Genomic DNA, 19,361 nt, shown 5'->3' with positions numbered 1-19,361 from the left:
TGTGTGTGTGTGTGAGTGTGCATTTTCCTGGAAATGTTCTTTTCACCTTCATTTTTGAATAATATCTTAGCTGGTTATACAATTCTAGGAAACCAGTTATTTCGCCTCACCACTTTAAAGATTTATTTTCTATAATCAATCACTGTTCTATGACACTGTTGGTGCCATTGAGATAGCTACTGTTGGATTACCACTCTTTTGTAGATAAATTGTATTTTTTCCAGTGGCATTTCAGTTTTTCTATTTGTTTTTGGTGTGTTGTATTATGTTAAATGTGGATTTATTTTTATTTATCTTAGTAGGATTAAATATTTTGTTCTCCCCTCCAAGAAAATTGTTTATTTCATCAATTCAGGAAAATATTCATTCTTTCTATTCTCTATTTCTGGGATTTGATTCGAAGTGTGTTAATTTTCTGGTTTTCACCCCCATGTCTCTTAACTTCTCTTTTAAACATTTTTTAAGTAGGCTCCACACCCAGCGTGGAGCCCAACGTGGGGCTTGAACTCATGACCCTGAGATGAAGACCTGAGCTGAGATCAAGAGTCAGATGCTTAACCAACTGAGCCATCCACGTGCCCCCATATCTCTTAACTTAGTTTACTTGTTTTCCCTCCGTTATTATGTATTCTAGGTATTGAATCATATGTAGCTTCCTGTGTAATATTTTCTGTTCATGTATGTTTGATGAATTTTTAATTTTAATGATTGCATGTTTTCAATTTGAAGAAATAATAATTGTTGTTTTCCATGTGTGCCTGTTATTCTTCAGTAAGATTCTATATTGCAGCAGATGAGGCCAGATTCTATAGCCAAACTGCCAGCTACGGATTATGTTTCCACCATTTACTAACTGTGAGAACCCAGTCAATTCACTTCTCCTCTTGATGCCTCCATTACTTCAGCCATAAAATTAGGATGCAAGTGGTTTTCTGTCGTAGTTAATCTCTTGATTTACGCAGTGTACCCTACCTGTCTTGCAGCTCTTTCATAACCAGTTTCCTCACTAAGTTACCTTTATTTTAAATAATGGCTTCTGTTTTCTTGGGTGAACTCAACTCTGTTTTTTTAAGCCCATATTCATTTTTATCATAGGAGATTTCCATTTTTTTTCCTTGTAAATTCAGCTATGCCTTGTTTATACAATTGTCATATTCTGTTTAGTATTTCTGGATTGCTGTCATGAGAGGATTTTCAGGCTACCTTTTTTGGGCATTATGCCAAACCTGTGCATTTGTATTATATATTAGGTACCAAAGGGAGTTATTGTCCTGTTATTGTCAACATGTTACCCTCATGGAAATGAAAGGGAAACAATTAACATACATAATAACATTTACCTCTTTCTCAAGTTTAATGAATTGTTTTCTTTGGACTTACATGGCTTAAAATTTCTAAAGGAAATTGCTTGGAAAGTAAATCAAAAGTAACTGGTTAACTGGCAGAGATGGAAGAATAATTAATATTATTAAGCTGGGAGAATAACATAAGAAATAGCATAGAGTTAATTTTTCATTTACCTAGAATAGAAAAAAAGTCAACTAAACTATAGATCTCATATAATTGAGAATTGTAAGCATTGTTGACCATGAGGAATTATTAAATGTGAAATGGATTTTTGTATTCACAGACATCAGGCCACACTTTCAGTGCAGAAATCAATCATTTTATAACACACACTTACTGAGCAAATATTATGTGTCAGACATTGTTTTAGGTGCCAATGATGCATTGACAAATAATATGGACAAAAATCTCTGTCTTTCTGAGTGTATATTTTAGATAAGAAAAACAAATAGAGCAGGGTAAAGGATATTGGGATTATAGAGAAGAGGGAGTTGGGATATTAAATAAAGTTGCCAGTGTAGGCTTTGCTGATAGGTTTACATTTAAGCAATGACTTGAAACAAGTGGAGGATTAACTGTGGGGATATCTGGGATGAGAACCACTAGCATAATGAATAGACAAGTCAAAAACCTGGAGGTGAAGAAAGGCCTGGCATGTTCAGAAATAGCATTACTGAATTAAGTCATTAAGTTCTTTTTAAATGCAAAGTCTCATACAATGCATGAAAAATCAAAACTGACTCTGCAGATTTGCTCATCAAGGAAATTTGTTTACATACCCCATTAACAATCATTGTTGAAACTAAACAGGGAGAGTGGGCTGTGATTCTGACATAGTTGCATTTCTGTGAAAATCTTGTTAGAGTAATTGGGGATGAAGAACTCAAAAGGAAAAACAGAATTAATGGGGATCGTACATCAGAGAAATTAGCAAACTAATGCAATAAAATAAAAATATCACACTTCGTAATAATTATTTTTGATGGAGAGCATTCAAGATGCAGATTGTCATCCTTTGAAGATTTAGTCAAGACAATAAGTCCTGTCCAAACAAATTAATAGAATGTCAAGGGTTCTCATAAATGAAACTCTGTCAACATATATGTGCAATATCTTTGCAGTTATCACATGAGTGTTTCTTAATATCAGCAAGAATACATAGAAAAGAGATATTTAAAGGTTACTAGCGCTTGGAGGAATCCTGAATTTCAGAGCCAAATGTTAAGTTGGGATTTTATTGGAACTGAGATGGCAGAATAGCCAGGAACCCTTTTATTTTTATTTCTTTACAAGCCTAGATAGTGATATATTGCGTGTTTTTGAAATCACTGGATCTTTCTAAGGAATTCCCAAGTCATTTCCAGTGAAAGAAAGTGCTGAGTGTGATTGTTCCTCCTTATAATGTAAATTGCACTCATTAGGAATTTGATGCACACTTTTTTCCTCTGTAGAGCTGTCGGATTTCTTAGGCAGCGAAGACATGCTGGGTGAGCCAGAATAAAAGAGATAGTGAAAATTTGCCATACATACAAAACAGAATGAAGTAAAAATTAACAAAATCAGTTTGAAACTTGAATGATATAAAATCATTTATAATTACCAAATGAAACCTAATGTTCTTTTATGGTTTATTTGGTTTCCGTATGATGACTTATTTTTCCGGAGATTAACATTATATCTTGCAATTAAATTTATATAAAATTGCAGGTTCTCACCTCTTTCTGTGGGGTTGCTGCCAACAGGTCTAATTCAATGTCAACTCCTTTTTGTTTTAATTCAAGGATTTTTCTGATTCCAAAAAACACTTCAATCTTTAAAATTCAGTTTGAATTATTTTGCAACTTAAAATCCTATATAAATTAAGAGACTTGAAAGAGTCCTCAAAGTTTTAAGGTTAAATTAGTGGTATCAATAGAAATATATACTTTGAAAGAGCTAATGAGGAATCTAGACATAACCATAGTTCAAATCTTGTGAAAATGAAGCAGTTTCTTATGAAAAGCATTATCACAATCTGACTAAAAGACAGTTTTAGCTATGAATTCCATAATTTATGTTGGAATGAAAAATTTCCTGTTCATTAAAAATACATTGAAAAACAGATCATTCAATAATCAAAATAATCATGTTATGCAAATAGTTTGGTCCTTTGAGAATGAAAATAGCAAAGGAACGTTGTGTTTGTGGATTAATAGTATAAGCAAGACGATTCAATAACGGATCAATTCAACACATTATCTAATTAATGTAATGTGACTATATTCAAATACACGATCTATTCCATTTTCTTTGGGGTCGAAGGCAGCTGAAATTATTGGTGGCAGGATTCCTGTAATCTCTATTCTTCCAGATTTCCTGAAAAGCAGCTATGGCCCTTTTGGTCTTTTCTCCCCCAGCCTTCCAACAGTGTATAAGCCTCTCATTCCCTATTTTCATGATTGAACTCTGACACATTCTTCAAAGACACTATGTCTTGTTCTTTCAGTTGTGACTCCCGGTGGATAATGCCCTACTTATTTGACCTCTCTGTTGTACTTGATGCTGTTAATATTTGACTTCTTTCATTTGTTCCTGGTTACTGCTTAGCATGAACTTGTGCGGGGTCCTTTTCCTTCAATCTCCTCTTAAATGTTGGTGTCCCCCAAAGTCCCATTTTTGAGTCTTCTTTTACTGTACACATGACCCCTATATTATCATCTTCTTGCTCTTTATTTCAAAAATCTATATCTCTAGCTCAGAAAAAATTTAAATGAATGCATAAATGAAATAGAGAAAGAAATTTGAATGGCAAAAGAAAACATGCACTTTTAATATACATTATGTTGTTGTTGTTGTTGTTTTTTTAGAAAAAAAGGGAAGAGGGGCAGAGGGAGAGGGGGAGAGAGGATCCCAAGCAGGCTCCATGCCCAGTGTGGAGCCCAATGCGGGGCTCGATCTCATAACCCTGAGATCCTGACCTGATGGAAATCAAGAGCTGCACGCTTAACCAGCTGAGCCACCCAGGTGCCCCAACACACATTATGTTTTACTTGAACATATGTATTCCGCCTCCAGGCAGGAGAACACATAAATGCTGGAGTTATTTTAAACATATCCAGGATGTTCAATTTGTTGTTAAGTACTTTCAGTGTTGAGAACTAGAATGGAGAAGATGCTGATTTCAGTAAAGAAGAAACTTAAACTTTCAGGAGCCTGGAAGAATGCGTTTTCTAACTTGTTGTTTTTGTGCATTAATGGCACAACCATTTTGGAAAACAGTTTGGCAGTTTTCCAACGGAGTTGAAGACTTAGGTTCACACAAAACCTGCACACGGATGTTTATAACAGCTTTATTCGTAGTCACCCAAGCTTGTAAACAACCAAGGTGTCCTTTAGTAGCTGAATGGATAAATAAATCATGGTACATCCGGATGATGAAATATCACTCGGCGCTAAAACAAATGAGCTATCAATCCGTGGAAAGACACAGAGGAACCTTAAATGCATATTACTAAGTGAAAGAAGTCCGTTCGAAAACGTTCCATAACTGTATGATTCCAACTATAAGACATTCTGGAAAAGGCGAAACTATAGAGACAATAAAAAGATTAGTGGTTGCCAGGTAGAGCACAGATTTTTAGAGAAGTGAAAATACTCTATACGATGGATACATATCATTATACATTTGTTGTAATCCATGGAATGTACAGTACCAAGAAGAAACTTTAAGGTAAACTATGGACTTTGGGTGATTATGACGCATTAGTGCTGATTCATCGTTGGTTAAAAAAAAAAAAGGTGCCCTTCTGTGAGTGGTGTTGATGACGGGGAAGCTATGCATGGGACATGGTATTTTGGGGGAAATCTTTGTACCTTCCTCTCAATAGTGTGAACCTAAAACTGCTCTGAAAAAACGACGACTTTAAGAAAAATTACATTGTTTGCATTTACTTTTCAAGCAGTTTTCTTCAAGGATTTAAGCAGAAACCGTCTGGAGCCCCAGTTCTTTTGCAGAACTTTGGCTGCAAAAAGGGAATATACTGGAGAGAATGGTTTTGAAAATAACACAGCAGAAAGGAAAGATTTCGAGAAGATAGAAAAAACACAAAGGTCTGTTTGTCCTGCCTGCGGTCAAAGGCAAGTTTCAGAACCCTTTAAGCCAATGGCTGGTGGGAAGGGGAAACGGGGAGGGATAGTCCAAGAGTACAAAGTTTCCGTTATACGAAAGATAAATAAGTTCTGGAGATCTGCTGTACAGCATACTGCCCATAGCTAACACAACTGTAGTGTGTACTTAAAATTTGCTAAGAGCGTAGAGCTTATGTTAAATGTGCTTACCGCACATGGACGCAAATAACAATAACAAGCACCCCACGTATATGGCAAGCCGTTGTAAGTAATGTCTGTGTGGTGCTCCAATGGAGGTTTTCAGGGTTTCCAGCAACTATCTACGCTTCAAGCTGGGCAGCGAGTAACACAGTCAGGACGGAAGAGGCTTGTAAATGGAGGTTATAATGGTAATGTGTATGAACAGAGAACATATGACTCTGGAGCCCACTTCTCCCAACCCTCTGCTTTGTCTTGCTGCTACATATCATCTTACGGTAGGGGATGGATAGCTCCAAGAATGACTCAGAGAAAATTTGTCACCAAGTGGTGTTTTTTTTTTTTTTTTTTAAGAAATGTTTTTTTTTTTTTAAAGATTTTTATTTATTTATGTGACAGAGAGACAGCCAGCGAGAGAGGGAACACAGCAGGGGGAGTGGGAGAGGAAGAAGCAGGCTCATAGCGGAGGAGCCCGATGTGGGACTCGATCCCGGTACGCCGGGATCACGCCCTGAGCCGAAGGCAGACGCTTTAACGACTGTGCTACCCAGGCGCCCCACCAAGTGGTGTTATAAAAGTTTTTATTTGGAACATGATTAGAGGAAAATAATGTGGTATTTCTTACTTACCTGCGTTTTTGAATGTTGATTCATAACTATTATGATCTATTGGGATTTGATGTGAGATGTCACTGGAATAAAATGGGTCAACAAACTACCACCCATAGTCCAAATTCAGCCCATCATCTGTTTTTATAAAGTTTTATTGGCACACAGCCACACCCATTAATTTGCATACTGATTTATGACGGCCTTTGTGCTACAATGACAGAGGTGAATAGTTGCGGGAGAGATCATGTGGCCAGCAGAGTCAAAAGTATTTACTGATTACAGTCTGCCCTTTACAGAAAAAGTTTGCTGACCTTGGAGTACAAGACTCTGTGGCTATAATGAATTTGAGAACTACTGAAGTAAAGGAAACTCAATCATTGCAAACACAGAGGAAAGAAACATGCCCACAGTTTTGGATGAATACCAGAGAGACTGAGATTGTCAGGGGTTTATTATTGGAATATTTTAACCCCGAATCTATTTTACCTGTGTTCTAATCTTAGGTATAACCACCATGTCCTCCAAATATTTTCCTACTTGCATTTATGCATACATGCTACATCCTGCCCGAAGTCCTAACTACTCATATTTAATATATGCATTATTCAGAAACTACAGGCACGATACTCCCCTGGCATCATCCACAGAGCATTTCGGGTTACCCAATCTTATCTTCAAGTGTACATTTTGCTTTTAGTAGGACGTGCGGATTCTGATGTTGATACGGAATTGCATTAGGGCTGAAAATATAGATGCCGTTAATGTTTTAATTTTCCCTCTATTTGAAAAGGGGAACAATTCATAATAACCTTATGATGAGTTAGAGCTTACAAAATGAATCTAGGGGAGGCCAAGTTAATAAAGGAAAACTAAACATTTTTATCCGTTGTCTAGGAATTTCTAGATGGATGAGTAAAGGGTAGTAGCTGAGTGAATCAAATGTCTAAATAATTCATGGATTAATGGACCTTTTCGTTTGTCCTCAGGATACTCAATATATTGCACACTCAGTGTCTGTCTAGCTGTATGGGATTCGTCAGAGGAAATCAGAGGAGAGGAGTGTATAGGAGTGATGCACTTGGCCAAAGTACCTATACATTTTATGAGTCTGATAGAAAATCTTTAGCCACAAACTTGAACAAACTGAAGAAAAATCCCAGCTTAAAAACAGAACTCCAGGCTTTGAGACAATTTGCTCTGCCTGGTATCAAGGAAAGATGTCACTAGTAATTCCAATCCCTTTCTGTCTCTAGTTCCTGAAGACAGCTGGATGAATGGCAGGGCAGCCCCCCCCGCCCCCCCCCCCCCCCCCCCCGCCAATTCATCATCTTTGTTGATACTGGAGTTAAGCAAAGCCCAGAGTACCACGGAGCCATTTAGATGCATTTTCCTTAAGAAGAAAGTGCATAACTGAGGATTACAGGCCAGGAACAAAGTAGAAGAGAAAATCATGCTGCTGCAGCTGGAGAATTTCAAAGGTAATTTAATCTCCGAGGGAAATCTCACAGCCTGAATTCACAACACCACTTAGCATAGATAGTCATGCTGTGCTGCTACTGTATCAAAAAGATTGCTTGTGCTAATTGAAAAGGAGGAAAAAATATAGCACTGAATGAAAAGATGGAGTATCTCCCCTGGGTTTCCACCATTTTGCCTAAGTTGCCTGTTTTCTTCTATGTTGATGAACACTAACGATGCCTATTGGAATCTAATAGGAATTATTTATATCATGTTTTGAAATCTGATAAAATGTAACAGAAATATTTACTTTAAAACAGAACATTTTATTTAACTTAAAATTTTATTTAACTTTAAAATAAAAATTCCCTGGTTAAATAAGAAATTGTTTAGGACATACTGAAATAGGTTAACTAACTGTATTTCACAGTAATTTAGTTTGGAAAAAAATGATATTAAAGGAGACAACAGTCAGTTAAAGGGCATTCTAAAACTGTTATCTAATATAAGCTCTAACACAGTATAGAATGGGAAGTCATCAGAGAGGGAGACAAACCATGAGAGGCTCTTAACTCTGGGAAACAAACTGAGGGTTGCTGGAGGGGAGGTGGGTGGGGTTTTGGGTGATGGGCGTTAAGGGGGGCACAGGATGTGATGAGCACTGGGTATTATACGCAACGGATGAATTTTTGAACTCCACATCTGAAACTAATGATGTACTATATGTTGGCTAATTGAATTTAAATAAAAAAATATTAGTTGAAAAAATGACATAGTATGGAATATCAATGTCCAATAGAAATATAATGTGAGCCTCATATGTAATTCTAAATTTTTTAGAAACCATATTAAAAGAGGTAAAAGGAAATTATTTAGTAATATTATATATTATTGCATATATTATTGTATTTAGTAATATATTTTATCTGACCCAATATGTCCAAAATAGTATCATTTAAAACTTATACTCAATATAAAAAATACAAGATAGTTTACATTCTTTTTTCATAATTTTTCTTCAGACTATGCCATGCATTTCACATTTATGGTGCATCTTAATAAAGACTTGTCACATTTTGAGTGCCCAATAGCTATATGTCACTAGTGCTTATTGCATGGACAGCAAAGGGCTGGATTGTTTTACAAGCTGTGTACAATGGAACATCTTCCCACTTAATGCAAATTCTGTATGCTTCTTTGGTCAGCATTTAGTTAAGGTATAATAGAGCACATCTAGAGGGTATGCGAGAAGGGGTTTAACATATCACCTTTTTGCAGTGAACTACTGGATAACTGATTTGAACATAAAAGTAGTTATTTTTTGTGGCTCAGCACTTGAAATGTTTCCTGATGTAGTGATAAAAGACAGGCTGTTTTGAAGAGGTTATTTTCTTCCTTGCTTCATTGAACTACGGTTGACAGTCCTGCTTCCTGATAGCTGCAATGACAAGGGACATAACTTACTGGGAAGTCTTGTTGTTATTACTGTTTTTTAAAAATTTGGTGATTACACAAAGGCCTATTGGTAGTCACAGCCTTCTGAAGGAGGAGATCCCGGATATGTCATTCCCCCCCTTTCAAGTTTTCTAATGTGGGTCATTGTTATCAATGTATTGAGTCCAAGGCATTTTATGGTTGACCAGAGGTATCTTGAAGATAGGTAAGTCTTAAATAAGGGACGTCATCTGAAACACAGGGTTAGAGACTGGGAAAATTATTGGCAGTCTTGAGTTTTCGAGCTTACGTATGTATGGGGATGCATTTTATGACCAAGCAGGCCGAGGTATGAACTACAACAGGATTTCACTAGATTATTTAGTTAATACAAACAGACAGTAGGCTGCTGAAATTCAGAATTTGGGGTCTAGGAAGCACACTGGGCATAGCTGAATTTCAGTATTGTTTGGGGACTGAAAGATCACCATCCACGGTACACCTCATTACACAAGATAGAAACCTGGATGTCACCTTTAACTCTTCTTTGTCTTTTTCCCACACATGCAAATCACCTCCATTCCCAGGCCTGTCAATCCTTTCACCTACCTCCTGCTCTAATGTCTCATTGCTCCTACTTTGGTTGCTCCTCAGGACTCTAGGACAACTATTATTGTCCTTTGCTTGAAGACCGATGAAGAAGAGTTTGTGTCTTCTCGTAACTCTTAATATAAATATACTGGATCTGAGTTTCAGGGAGGAGTTTACTCAAGCTTTTCATTGCAATCCTTATCAAAATACCATCAACTTTTTAAACAGAGCTGGAACAAACAATCCTAAATTGGTATGGAAGCAGAAAAGACCCTGAATAGCCAAAGGAATGTTAAAAAAGAAAACCAAAACTGGAGGCATCACAATTCTGGACTTCAAGCTCTATTACAAAGCTGTAATCATCAAGACAGTATGGTACTGGCACAAAAACAGACACATAGATCAGTGGAACAGAATAGAGAACCTAGAAATGGACCCTCAACTCTATGGTCAACTAATATTCAACAAAGCAGGGAAGAATATCCAATGGAAAAAAGACAGTCTCTTCAACAAATGGTGTTGGGAAAATTGGACAGCCACATGCAGAAGAACGAAACTGGACCATTTCCTTACACCATACACAAAAATAGACTCCAAATGGATGAAAGACCTAAATGTGAGACAGGAATCCATCAAAATCCTGGAGGAGAACACAGGGAGCAACCTCTTTGACCTCAGCTGCAGCAACTTCTTCCTAGACACATCACCAAAGGCAAGGGAAGCAAGGGCAAAAATGAACTAATGGGATTTCATCAAGATAAAAAGCTTCTGCATAGCAAAAGGGACAGCTGACAAAACAAAAGACAACCTACAGAATGGAGAAAGATATTTGCAAAATACATATCAGATAAAGGGATAGTATCTAAGATCTATAAAGAACTTCTCAAACTCAACACCCAAAGAACAAATAATCCAATCAAGAAATGGGCAGAAGACCTGAACAGACATTTCTCCAAAGAAGACATACAAGTGGCCAACAGACACATGAAAAAGTGCTCCACATCAGGGGAATACAAATCAAAACCACAGTGAGACACCACCTCATACCAGTCAGAATGGCTAAAATTAACAAGTCAGGAAACGACAGGTGTTGGCAAGGATGAGGAGAAAGGGGAGCCCTCCTACACTGTTGGTGGGAACGCAGGCAGGTGCAGCCCCTCTGGAAAACAGTATGGAGGTTCCTCAAAAAGTTGAAAATAGAACTACTCTATGACCCAGAAATTGCACTACTGGGTATTTACCCCAAAGATACAAATGTAGTGATCCGAAGGGGCACCTGCACCCAACGTTTATAGCAGCAATGTCCACAGTAGCCAAACTATGGAAAGAGCCCAGAGGTCCATCAACAGATGAATGAATAAAGAAAATGTGGTGTATATATACAATGAATACTATATAGCCATCAAAGAAATTGAAATCTTGCCATTTGCAATGACATGGATGGAACTAGAGGATATTATGCTAAGAGAAATAAGTCAATCAGAGAAAGACAATTTTCATATGATCTCATTGATACGTGGAACTTATGAAACAAAACAGAGGATCATAAGGGAAGAGAGGAAAAAATGAAACAGGATGAAACCAGAGAGGGAGACAAACCATAAGAGACTCTTTAGGAAACAAACTGAGGGTTGCTGGAGGGGAAGGGGGTGATGGACATTAAGGACGGCAGGGGATGTAATGAGCACTGGGTGTTATGTAAGACTGATGAATCACAGGCCTGTACCTCTGAAGCCAATAATACATTATATGTTAATTAACTGAATTTAAATAAAAAACGTTTAAAAAAAGAAAAAGATGGCTACATTTGCGCTGTATTGGAATACAGTTATGTAGGTTGGTTACTGACTAAATGAATACACGGAATGACTAGTTAAAGTTCTTGTTGTAAAATGTAGCATAGAGTCTAGTGCCTTGTCCTGGGCCCTGTCTCTCGTATGGAGTAGAAGGGGGAAACTCTTTTACTGGAAAAAGAAAATATACTGGTGCAGTAACTATATGCAATGCGTGTAGTGAGATCTCAGGAGGTTAGTAGTATAATCGCAAGGCTGAAAATGCTTGAATCTGTTTTTGTGTGTTAGAAAAAATATATGTAATCAGTGGAATTAGACAACTAAGACTTTACCATAAGAATACAACTCGATCAGCAAGGAATGAAATGCAGGCAAGACCATAGAAGTAAAGTGAGCAAGGAACAGGGGCGCCTGGGTGGCACAGCCTTTAAGCGTCTGCCTTCGACTCAGGGCGTGATCCCGGCGTTCTGGGATCGAGCCCCACATCGGGCTCCTCCGCTATGAGCCTGCTTCTTCCTCTCCCACTCCCCCTGCTTGTGTTCCCTCTCTCACTGGCTGTCTCTCTCTGTCAAATAAATAAATAAAATCTTCAAAAAAAAGTGAGCAAGGAACAGAGGTGGAGACTAAGTAAAGACATTTTGATCCTGGATAAGCAGCCTGAGCCATCTCAAGTTGCCCTGGTAACCGGTTCCGTTCATGATTATGACATGATAATGGACAAAGTAGTCATGTGGTGTGAAGCCATGCCCATTCCTTCTAAGCTTTCACCAAGGTGGTGGACTAGGGTAGAGTTTAAGTGAAATTGGGTGTTTGTTTCCTTCCTGCTACCATTTGCGTTAGCAAACTTCCCGTCACAATTCCACTCATGGCAGGGAGTATAGATTACGACACGATAGAACTACTGCTTCTCATTATTATAATCAACTGGATTATCTTGTTGCTGGCTTTGCTAGTCTACTGTCTAAAACTGTGTTTTTCCCTGTTGTTTTCGTAAAGACCAAGCCCTCTTACCTTTCACTAAAGAGAATGTGCCAAGTATAGACAACATTGGATGGAATCTTTCCAAAGGACAAAGCACATAGGTCAGTATCGAATTGTCTTATTAACGAGCCAAGAATGTATTCTGTTTCCCAGAGGTTACGGGGAGGCGGTGCCGAGATGGATAGAAGTAGGATTGTCTTTATGAAAGGAATAAACAGATTGTACCGCCTGGCTCTAGTTGAATTATGGGGGAAGGTCAGAATCTGAGGAAGAAAATTGACTGGGTGCAGAATTCGATGAAGCTACAAGTAATTAAAGACTTTCATTTAAAGTCACATGGAAAATTTAGGATGTCTAGAAATACATCCTGACCCTTTTACAAGTCATTTTGCCCTCAAGGGAAAGTAGGGGAAATTAGAAGAATTTTTAGTGCTCCAGGGACTGTCAAGGCTAAAGGGCAAATTCTGATAATATTTTGAAGGTGAACCAACAGGCACAAAAAGGGAAAAAAATGTTGAGGCCGAATCTTTTCAAGATGGGAGGGGGGATAACGGGTAGGAGAATTTTTCATTGACTATCCTTAGAAAAGTGGCTTTAAGAGATGAAGAAGATTGAGAGTAAATATTAGAAAACATTGAGTACAGTTAGGCCCTGTAGCGGTTACAGGTTTTTTGTTTTTTTCTAGTTTTCTGTTTAATTCGACAAACTATTTTAAAACAGTTGCATTTAATCTTCTCTTGCAGGAAAACCACTATGGAATCTAAATAAAAGGAACTAACCATGAAACTGTAACTTGGACCAATTTACTGAGTGCTAATTGATTTAAAAATGTGCTTAGAGATTTCAGATTTTGAAAAATAATTACCAGCTTGGGAAATGCCATTTCAATGAACAATGAAAACTATTTAAGTGGGAACATAAAATTTCCATTGATAAAATTTTAAGGACTTGTTTCAAAACATAGTTTGGGGAATATATTTAAACGTCCTGACCAAGTTAAATACTGGATCCTGTGTCAGAAGGAGTTAAAAGGCTAACTATTCTGCCAGTGTACGAATGCATTGTGATTCCGGAGGGTACACGCTAAAATAGAACAGAATGAGAATAATGAATTGCAGCGTTATTATAAATTAACTTGTCATTTAAGTCACTTATCTTTATATTCAAGTTATATGTAAAGGCCGGGCCATTTAGAAAAAATGTATTTCTGAATCCTAACCTGTATTTCCAACTGCCTGCTTGATATCCTCATTTGAATATCTGATAACTACCTGAATTTAATATGCACCAAACAAAATCCTTCATATTACTTTCCACGTCAACTCTTCCCACAGTCTTTCCCATCTGAATGAATAACAACTTCAGTTTTCAGGTCAAACTATCTTGCCATCATTCTTGACGTCTTTCTCACACCCCATATGTCGTCCATTGGTAAATCATACCACCTCCATCCCCAAAATATATTCCAGATTTGACTACTTCTAACTGTTCCCGCCACCATTAACTTGGTTTAAACCCCCATCTCTCCCTGGATTATTGTAGTAACCTCTTAACTGGTCTCCCTGACTACTTCTTTGCCTCACTTTGGTCCAGTCTTAACGTAAGATGTCAATCAGATCACGTCACTCCTCTGTTTAAAGCCCTCCCGTGATTTCCCAGCTCATTCAGAGTAGAAGCCGCAGTCTTCACTGTGACCTCAAAGGCTCTGAATCATCTGGTCCCCTTTCCCTCCCTCCCTCCTCTGACTTTAACTTCAGTGACGCTCCCGTTTCTCTTCACTGCACCCACACGGATCTCTTGGCTATATTCTACTCCAGATACTTGTTTTTGTATTTTGAAAATTATTTCTACAATTCTGCCTTGAATTTATAATATGTTTCTTTTTCTAACTTCTTGAGCTTATTTACTTTCCATTTTTATTTTTAATACAGGAGCCACTTTAGCGGTATCTAACAGGTTTTGTGATTTTGTATTTGGTCTTTTCAGTATTATCTACTTTTACATACTTTCTAATTTCCATCCTAATTTGTTTTTGACATGAACATGTTTTTAAATTTCCAAATATGTGTTTTAGTGTTGTCTTTTTAGAACATCTCTCATTGGAATGCGTCATGCTCGGGAAATATAATGTGTTTGACACTGAATACTATACTTGGAAATGTGTTGATGCGTTTGATAACCTAATATGAGATTAAGTTTTTTTAAAAAAAGGTTATTTATTTGAGGGGAGGAGGGGCAGAGGGAGAGGGAGTCTTAAGCAGACTCCACCCCGAGCAAGGCTGAGCTCTACCTCAGGACCCTGAGATCGCAACCTGAGTCGAAACCAAGAGTCTGTTGCTTAACCAACTGCGCCACCCAGGTGCCCCTGAGCTTAACTTTTATAAATGTTTCACATAGGCTTGAAAAGAGTGAATTTCCTAATGTGGGAGTGTAGGAGTAAGCTTGTAAATTTGTTGCTCAAATCATTATCAGTCTGTACTTGCTGTGATTACTAAAATATTTGGATTTTTTTAAAAGATTTTATTTATTTATTTGACAGAGAGAGAGACAGCCAGTGAGAGAGGGAACGCAAGCAGGGGGAGTGGGAGAGGAAGAAGCAGGCTCCCAGCAGAGGAGCCTGATGTGGGGCTCGATCCCAGAACGCCAGGATCACGCCCTGAGCCAAAGGCAGACGCTTAAAAACTGCGCCACCCAGGCACCCCAAATACTTGGATTTTCTATCTTCTAACTTATTTTAGTGTCTATCTTGTCATCTTATAATTTTTCCTTGATTGTCTTCTTTCCTCTTTTGTCTTAATTTAATTGGTTTTATTTCTCTCATTTTGCTTTTTTTTCCCTTTAGTGGTTCCAAGAATATACAGTATATTTCAACACATTGTTACACTTGTAATTTTTATTTTTATTTATTTTATCTTAATCCCAGTATAGTTAATATACAGTGTTATATTAGTTTCAGGTGTACAATATAGTGATTCAACATTTGTTTACATTACTCAGTGCTCATCATGATAAGTGTACTTTTAATCCCCTTCACCTATTTCCCCATCCCTCAACCCACCTCCCCTCTGGTAACCATCAGTTCGTTCTCTATAGTTGAGTCTGTTTCTTGGTTTGTCTCTCTCTCCTTTATTTCCCTTTGCTCATTTGTTTTTCTTAAATTCCACATATGAGTGAAATCATATGGTATTTGCCTTTCTCTGACTGACTTATTTTGCTTAGCTTTATACTCTCTACTTCCATCCATGTTGTTGCAAATGGCAAGATTTCATTCTTTTTAAGGTGAAATAATATTCCATTGCATGTATATGCCACATCTTTATCCATTTATCTATCAGTAGACACTCGGGCTGCTTCCACAATTTGGCTATTGTAAATAATGCTGCCATAAACATAGGGGTGCATATATCCTTTTTTAAAGGATTAGTTATTTATTTTAGAGGGAGAGAGAGAGAAAGAATGCGAGCAGGGGGCGGGGCAGAGGGAGAGGAAGAGAGAGAATCTTAAGCAGGCTTCACACTGGATGCGGAGCCTGATTCCACAGTCCTGAGGTCATGACCGGACCCCCAAAAAAGAGACGCTTAACTGACTGAGCCACCCACGTGCCCTTATCCTTTTGAATTAGTGTTTTCATATGCTTTGGGTAAACAACTAGTGATGTGATTACTGGATCATATGGTATTTCTATTTTTAATTTTTTGAGGAACCTCCATACTGTTTTCCAGAGTGGCTTCCCCTATTTACATTCCCACCAACAGTGCACTAGTGTTCCTTTTTCTGCACATTTTCAACACTTGTTATTTCTTGTGTTTTTAAAAATTTTATTATATATAAATTCAGTTAACATATAGTGTATCATTAGTCTCAGAGGTTGAATTCAGCAATTCATCTGTTGCATATAACACCCTGTGCTCCTTACATCACGTGCCCTCCTTAATGTCCATCACCCAGTTACCCCATTCCCCCACCCACTCCCCTCCAGGAACCCTCAGTTTGTTCCCTATGATGAAGAGTCTCTTATGGTTTGTCTCCCTCTCTGATTTCCTCTTGTTTTATTTTTGATTTTAGCTGTTCCGACAGGTGTGAGGTGATTCCTCATTGTAGTTTTGATCCCGTTGTAGTATTTCCCTGAGAATAAGTGATGTTGAGCATCTTTTCATGTGCCTGTTGTCTTCTTTGGAGAAATGTTTGTTCATGTCTTCTGCACTTTTTAAAATTTGATCATTTGTTGTTGTTTTTTTGGTGTTGAGTTGTATAAGTTCTTTATTTCTTTTATTTAAGTTTTTATTTTATTTATTTTATTATTTTAAAGATCTTATTTTTAAATAACCTCTACACCCAACCCGGGGCTCAAACTCACAACCCTGAGATCAAGAGTTGCACGCTCTACTGACTGAGCCAGCCAGGTGCCCCGTTTAAGTTTTTATTTTAATTCCAGTTAGTTAACATACAGTGTTGTATTAGTTTCAGGTGTACGATATAGTGATTCAACAATTCCACACATCACCCGGTGCTCATCAGGACAAGTGCACTCCTTAATGCGCATCACCTATTTAACCCATCCCCCCACCCCCTTACTTTATATTTTGGATACTAACCCTTTATCGCATGTGTCTTTTGCAGATATCTTCTCCCATTCAGCACACTGTCTTTTAGTTTTAATGATAGTTTCCTTTGTTATGCAGAAGCTTTTTATTTTGATGTAGTCCCAGTAGGTTATTTTTGCTTTTGTTTCCCTTGCCTCAGGAGATATATCTAGAAAAACGTTGTTACAGCCCACACTTGTAATTTTCATCATGCCTTACTTAATTCGAGTTCTAAAGTTAGTCATTATCTTTACCATTCTTCTCAACAATACGAGGACCCTGAGTGCTTTATCTCTCTTCATCACCTGTGTTGGCTTGCTGTGATAAAAGAACCATGGGCTCTGAGGTGTGTGTAATGAGTTTTAAGCTGAGTTGGCTGCTGGACAAGCCATAGAAAATCTGATCCAATGTGATGGGCCCAGGCTATGGGATAGGGTCTTTGGATTAACTGTCAAAGAGTATCTCCAAGACAGTTCAAGCACTGGGGATTTGCATCTAGACATGAAAGACGGGGCCAAGCCCTTGTGAAAACTGTCCCTTAGAACAAAGGCAAAGGTGGGGCTTAGAAAGGTGAAGAGAAACAAATTCTCAAGGTCGTGGAAGCTCATGGGGAAGTAACTCAGCTGGATCTAGAACTTGGCACTTGGTTGATGTCAGTATTTCTGGCTGCAAGGGTGTTTCCAGAGCCCACAGTATGCAGGCTTTAGCCTTTGGTATGCAGATTACCTTGCACTAGTCCTGGGCCTGCAGAGCCCCGGATGTATTCCCTGGGGCTTAGAAAAAGCAGGTGTCCTATAGCCTCTCTTTGGCCAACCTACAACTGTGTAACGCAGTGGGTTACTCTGTCTCAGCACGCACTCACTTGCATGTCCAGTCTGCTAACCAAAGTAGGTTCACCTCTTCTGCACAGCAACACCGTCAACACTGTCAACAAAGTGAAAAGGCCACCTATTGAATTGGAGAAAATATTTGCAAATCATATACCTGATATATCTAATATCTAAAATCGATAAAGAGCTCCTATACCGCAGTAGCAAAAAAAACCCCAATCCATTTACAAAATGGACAGTAGATCTGCATAGACATTTTTCCAAAGAAGATATACAAAAGCCAATAAGTACATGAAAAGATGCTCAACATCATTAATCATCAGGGAAATGCAAATCCAAACCACAATGAGGTGTCACCTTACGTCTGTTCGAATGGTTATTATCAAAAAGACAAGAAATAGCAAACGTTGGCAAGGATTTGGGGAAGAGGGAATTCTCATGCATTGTTGGTGGGAATGTAAATTGGTGCAGTCAGTATGGAAGACAGTGTGGAGGTTCCTAAAAATATTAAAAATAGAACTACCGTACGATTCAGCAATTCCACTTCTGGGTGTTTATCCAAAGAAAATGAAAACACCAACTCAAAAAGATACCTGCACTCCCACGTTCACTGCAGCATTATTTACAATCGCTAAGATATGGAAACAACCGAAGCATCGATCAATAGATAAACACTTTATTATACGTTTTATATATATAATAGAATATTTTTCAACCATCAAAAGAATGAAATCTTGCCATTTGCAACAACAGGGGTGGACCTTGAGGGCATTATGCTAAGTGAAATAAGTCAACAGAGAAAGGAAAAACTGCATGATCTTTCTTATATGTAAAATCTAAAAAACAAACAACAAACTCATAGATACAGAGAATAGAGCGGTTGCCAGAGGCTGGGGGTGAGAGGGTGGGTAAAATGGGTGAAAGAGGTCAAGGGGTGCCTGGGTGGCACAGCGGTTAGGCATCTGCCTTCGGCTCAGGGTGTGATCCCGGCGTTATGGGATCGAGCCCCATATCAGGCTCCTCCGCTATGAGCCTGCTTCTTCCTCTCCCACTCCCCCTGCTTGTGTTCCCTCTCTCGTTGGCTGTCTCTATCTCTCTGTCAAATAAATAAATAAAATCTTAAAAAAAAAAAGAAAGAAAGAGGTCAAAAGGTAAAAAAAAAAAAAAAGGAATAAGGAAAAAAAATTGGAAAAAAGAAAACAAAGTAGGCTCCTGTCTGTGGGAGCTTTAGAGCTGGTGCAAACAGAACATCTATGTGCCTTCTAGATAGGGAATAATGAGCGTTTGGAGTACTGCATTTATCTATTATTTAACTACTTACAAGTTTTTCCCCATGAGCTATATGTTCTTTCTGTACCAAGCAGTGCTAGGGGAGTCTGTGCATGAACTCTTTGCATGACAAAAGGCAAAGAAAGAAAAACATAATTT

General features: G+C 38.0%; 1 pseudogene; it reads left to right on the top strand.

The window, feature by feature from the left end:
- The first annotated feature begins 5,725 nt into the window (after positions 1-5,725).
- LOC123786856 (Y-box-binding protein 1 pseudogene) overlaps positions 5,726-19,361 on the top strand; it is a 32,646-nt pseudogene continuing 19,010 nt past the window's right edge.

The sequence above is a fragment of the Ursus americanus genome, chromosome X, assembly GCF_024610735.1.
Source record: "Ursus americanus isolate L20-20 chromosome X, mUrsAme1.1.p, whole genome shotgun sequence".
Classification (NCBI taxonomy): Eukaryota; Metazoa; Chordata; class Mammalia; order Carnivora; family Ursidae; genus Ursus; species Ursus americanus.
This window is presented reverse-complemented; position numbering and strand designations above follow the sequence as displayed.